Below are 6161 nucleotides of genomic sequence, written 5' to 3'. Positions count from 1 at the left end.
AGAAGATTTATTTTTTAATTATGTTTCTGGAAACCATGGGGCATTTACTTTTAATACAAGTGAATAGAGCAGGAGAAAGGGCCATTTTTAAAAAATGAAAGAAGAAAGGATAAAGGAAGGGGTACAAAGAGGGCACATTTTTATATACTTTTTTTTTGGCAGCCTTCTCTCCAGTTTAATCCTTCAATGACAGCATGAACATACTGGCCACAGTCTCCCATTTATATTCACCACTCATATGGGAAATAGCCATCAAAAGGCATCCTCTGACACTCTTTGTGAAGACTTGAACTTCCCCAAGGCCCACCTCAGAGCACCAGTCACGTCCTTGTTCCTCAGACTGTAGATGAGGGGGTTTAGCATGGGTGTGAGGATGGTATAGAATACAGAGAAAATTTTGTCCTGAGCTGGCGTGTGGTAAGAGTGCAGCAGCATGTATGTCTACATGACAGCCCCATAGAACAAGGTAACCACAGTTATGTGAGATGAGCAGGTGGCAAATGCTTTCTTCCTCCCCTCCGCTGAGCTCATGTGGTGGACTGTGGTCAGGATTCGGGCATAGGAGGCAATCACCACGGAGAAAGGAATCACCAGCATCAAAACACAGCACACATACATCACTGTCTCATAGGGGGCTGTGTCTGCACATGCCAACTTCAGGACTGCAGGCCCCTCACAGAAGAAATGATTAATCCCCCCGGAGTTGCAGAAAGGAAAGTTCATGGTGATGGGGGTTAGGAGGAAGCCATCCAAAGACCCCCCAAACCAGGATCCTGCTATGATCATCCAACAGATCTTGTGACTCATGAGGACAGGGTATCTCAGAGGGTTGCAGATGGCCACATAACGGTCATAGGCCATGAGGCCCAACAAGAAGAATTCTGCTCCCGCCAAGTTGACATAAAGGAAGTGCTGAGCTGTGCAGCCCACAAAGGAGATGGTCCTTTGGCCCAGCATATAATCAACAAGCATCTTGGGCACAATGGTAGAGATGTACATCATGTCAATGACAGAGAGGTGGCTGAGCAGGAAGTACATGGGAGTTTGGAGGCGTGAGTCAGTGTGGATCAGGAAGATCATGACTCCATTAGCCATCAGTGCAGTGAAGAAGATAACAGTGACAATGGCAAAAAGAAGTTCTGCAGTATCCTTTCTGCTGAACAGCCCCGTGAAGGTAAAGTCTGTAGAGGATGTGTTATACTCTTCCATGGATTCCAACATGGTATTGATATGATCTAGAATCTTACAAATAAAATGATAACATCCCCAGGGAACAAAAATAAAAAATATGGATTGTTAGGCAATGAACTCTCAACAGTTGGAAGAAACAATTTGAGAATATTTTCTTGGTACTGATATCCAGCAACTAATCTATTCCAGAAGGTTTTCAATAAAATTTATCATTTAAAATCAATTATTCTTTAAATTCGTTGGATAAGAAGATGTTGGTGGGTACCATAGTACTACAGTGATACTCATAACACTTAAGGATGCACATCATGCCTTTACCCATCACTTTAGAATGTTTGGGCTAAACAACACTTAAACATATTCTGGTCTGGTGCGTGTGTGTGTTTGTAAATGTGTCTGTGTGTGTGTGTGCATGTGAGAGAGAGAGAGAGAGAAAGATATTAAGAGAGACACACAAAGACAGAGAGACAATATGAATACACTACCATGGATGTAAATTTAAATCACTGTTTTTTTAATGCATTTTTCTTATGATCAGCATCACCACCATCTTCAAAAAATTTTCAGAGGGGCGGAACCAAGATGGTAGAGAAGTTATATGCTTCCTGTGGTCCCTCTTACAACAAAGACTCCCCCCCAAAAGTGAATTAATTATATATGACAATCTAGGAGCCCTGGACATCAAAGGCAAAGTTGAGGAGGGAATCAGACTGAGCGCCAGGGGGAGGGAGAGAGGGTTCACAAGCAGTGAGGAGTTTCCATACAAGCCTTCAGAATCAGTGAAAAAGAAGCACTCAATTGGCAAAAGATAAGTACATATGTCTAGCCTACTCTGCCAATCAAAAAACATTCCTTTGGGAAAAACCTGCCCCCTCCCGGCTCTGCACGCAGGCTGGCTTCAGAGACTACCGCATACCCCGGGCTGGAAGTACAACTCATCACGTGCCCTGAGCCATTCTTCCTGCCTCAGAGACGGAGCAAACTAACAACCATGAAAAAAAATAATCAGCCAGGTCTCCTAAGCTGAGAACTCAGGGCAGGCACAGCTCCTTTGGCTAGCTACAGACACAAGGGTTGCATGGACTTTGAATGCCTTTCACCCCTGCATAGACCTGTGTAGGCCCACTTCAACAGCATCGGCCCTCATTAGTATGATACAACAGGGTATATACCTGAAGCCTAACTTCAACTGTATCAGATATATGGTGGAGTGGGAGGCTTATGACATTTGACACTACTCTCCCTAATAAGCAGGGTCCTTTTCACCTACCCATATCAGGGGCCTGAGGACTGATGGCTCCACACACACCACATAGCCATCTGTGACTGTGTTCAGGAATAAGTGGTGCCTCCCAGTCCTACAGCCAACATCATTGGGAGTCCAGAATTCAGCTGCAAAACTGACCCACCTAGGCACTCTAGGGAACAGGGATGTGTGTTCCTCCCAGACACTCAGGGGCAAGCCCCTTGCATGACCCCCTCCTGCAGCCAAATACCTGTGCCTACAGCTATCACCCCTGCATGTATAGAACTGTAGAAGAGAGCCTACACCACACACTCAGTGACTGACTACCTGGACATCTGAACAGAATCGATACAAAAAAAGTAAATGGACTCCTAGTCTTATTTACCTAGGAACAGATCTCACCACCTGGAGAGAGGACATTAGAGCCTCAAAGGCCTCAAAAATCAAACTAGCTCACATGAGCAGCCTATTTAGCCATATCAAAACAAAACAAGAAACTAGGACACAGTAAACAAATGTAAAATAAATAAACATAACTTATTGATGACTTGGAGACAACAGTCAATATTATATCATATAAACAGACAGACCACGATGGCTGCAGCAAGCTCCCAAAACAAAGAATCAAGAAATCTTCCAGAGGAAGATAATTTCCTGGAATTACCAGAAGTAGAAGACAAAATACTAATATACAGAACTCTTCAAGGGATCAGGGAGATCAGGCAAAATGCAGAACAAGCCAAGGAACACACAGATAAAGCAATAGAGAAACTTAAGAAAATTAGAGAAGAGCATGATAACAAATTTAACAGGCTGCAAGAATCCATAGAGAGACAGCAAACAGAAATCCAAAAGATTAACAATAAAATTTCAGAATTAGACAATTTAGTAGAAAGTAATAGGAAGAAAATTGAGGAAAAGAAAGTAAGAATTAGTGAGATTGGAAATAAAGCACTTAACACCAACTTATTTGAGGAAAAATAAGACAAAAGAATTTTAAAAAATGAACACTAAGAATTATGTGGGACTTTTTTATGAAGAGGAATAACCTAAAAATGATTGGAGTACAAGAAGAGGGGGATAACAGAAAATACAGGGAGAACTGTTGAAGATTTGTCAGCAGAAGACTTCCCTGATATCATGAAAGATGCAAAGATATCTATTCAAGATGCTCATTGACCCTCACACAAGGTAGATCCCAAAAGAAAGTCACCAAGACATATTATAATCAATCTTGCCAAAACCAAGATAAAGAGAGAATTTTAAGAGTGGCTAGGGATAAACAAAAAGGCACCTACAAAGAAGAGTCAATAAGACTAAGCTCGGAGTACTCAGCAGAAGCCTCACAGGCAAGAAGGCATTGGGATGACATATATAAAGCCTTGAAGAAAGAAAAAAATGCCACCCAAGAATTATATATCCAGCAAAACTGTCTCAGAAATATGGCAAAATTAAGGCATTTTCAGATAAATACAAATTTCAGGAATTTGAAAAAAAAATTACATGAAATACTAAAGGGAGCCCTTCAGTTAGAAAATCATTAACATTAGATAACTACCCAAGACTAGAACAGAGCACAGAGCAACCAGGTATCAACCCAGACAAGGGAGTCACAAAAACGAAGCAAAGATAAACACTGAAAATAGGGAAACAGAAATGTCAATATGTAAAAGATGACAACACTAAGATGAAAAAGTGACTGAAAAAGGTAGTCCCAGGTCTTTCCTATGGAAAGGAAGTCAAGGGAAATAAAGAAATAACAGATTGATTAAAACTTTTTTTTTTTTTAAACTTAGAAAAATAGGGGTAAATGTTAAGCTAACCACAAAGGAAACTAACAATCCTACATATCAAAATAAAAAGCAAGAAAAACATAAAGACTCAGCAAATACAAATCAACAAGAAAAAAGATGAAAATAAGATACATAAAGAAAAACGACTCAGCACAGAAAATTAAGTGAACAAAGAAACTGTCAACAACACACACAAAAAATAATACACCAAAATGACAGCATGAAATCATTTTGCAATGTGGCAACATTAACTTCTGACAAAACAGACATTAAAGTAAAATCTGTAACAAATGTTAAGGGAGGGCACTATATAATGATTAAAGGGTTGATACACCAGGAAGACATAACCATAATAATTATTTATGCACCCAATGACAGGGCTCCAAAACACATAAAACAAACACTAATAGCATTGAAAAGAGAGGTAGACACCTCCACAACAATAGTAGGATACTTCAACACACCACTTCCAGTGAAGGACAGAACATCCAGAAAGAAGCTCAATAAAGACACAGAAGATCTAAATGCCACAATCAACCAAACTGACCTCACAGACATATACAGAACACTCCACACAAAAGCAGCCAAGTATACTTTCTTTTCCAACACACATGGAACATTCTCCAGAATAGACCACATATTAGGCAATAAAGCAAGCCTTAACAGAATGCAAAGCATCAAAATATTACAGAGCATCTCTTCTGACCATAAAGTCATGAAAGTAGAAATCAAAAACAGAAAAAGTGAGGAAAAAAAAATCAAACACATTGAAACTGAACAACACCTTGCTCAAAAAATACTAGGTTATATAAGAAAGTAAGGATGGAATAAACAAATTCACAGAATCAAGTGTGAATGAAAACACATCCTACCAGAACCTTTGGGACACAGTTAAAGCAGTGCTCAGAGGTCAATTTATAGCAATAAATGTACACATCCAAAAAGGAGAAATGGCCGAAATCAAAGAATTATCCCTACGACTTGAACAAATAGAAAGAGAGAAGCAAAAGAAGTCTTTGGGCACCAAAAGAAAGTAAATAATAAAAATTAAAGCAGAATTAAATGAAAGAGAACACAAAAACAATTGAAAGAGTTAACAAGACTAAAAACTGGTTCTTTGAAAAGATCAACAAAATCAGTAAACTACTGGCCAAACTGGCACAAGAAAAACAGGAGAGTAAGCAAATAACCCAAATAAGAAAGGAGATGGGCAATTTCAAAACAGAACAAACTGAAAAGAATCACAACAGAATACTATGAAAAATTGTACTCTAACAAATTTGAAAACCTAGATGAAATGGACTTGTTTCTAGAAGCTCACTACCTACCTAAACTAACACAAACAGAGGTAGAACAACTAAACAACCCCAGTATAAAAGAAGAGATTTAAAAGGTAATTTAAAAACTTCCAAAAACAACAACAAAAAGGCCCTGGTCCTGATGGCTTCATTGGAGATATCTACCAAATTTTCGGAGAAGAGTTAACACCACTACTACTAAAGATGTTTCAGAGCATAGAAAAAGATGGAATACTCCCAAACTCATCCTATGAAGCCAACATAATCCTCATAACAAAACCAGGTAAACGTGCCACAAAAAAAAAGAAGATTATACACATATATCCTCATGGACATAGACAGAAATATCCTTAACACAATTGTTACCAACAGAACTCAACAACACATCAAAAAAATAATTCACCATGATCAAGGAGAATTCACACCAGGTATGCAGGGATGGTTCAACATTAGAAAAACAATCACTGTAATCCATCACATAAATAAGACAAAAGTCAAGAACCACATGATCTTATTAATTGATGCAGAAAAGGTATTTGAGAAAGTCCAACACCTATTTGTGATAAAAACTTTCAGCAAAATAAGAATTATCAACATGATGAAAGGCATTTATACAAAGCCAACAGCCAACAT

The 6161-nt window shown here is 38.9% G+C and overlaps 1 pseudogene; it reads right to left on the bottom strand.

The window, feature by feature from the left end:
* Nucleotides 1-252: 252 nt before the first annotated feature.
* LOC126070483 (olfactory receptor 2T1-like) lies at nt 253-1321 on the bottom strand (annotated as a pseudogene).
* Between the last annotated feature and the right edge of the window lie 4840 nt (nt 1322-6161).

The sequence above is a fragment of the Elephas maximus genome, chromosome 2 (genome assembly GCF_024166365.1).
Source record: "Elephas maximus indicus isolate mEleMax1 chromosome 2, mEleMax1 primary haplotype, whole genome shotgun sequence".
NCBI lineage: Eukaryota > Metazoa > Chordata > Mammalia > Proboscidea > Elephantidae > Elephas > Elephas maximus.
Note: the sequence above shows the minus strand (reverse complement) of the source record. Positions and strands in the feature narration are given on the sequence as shown.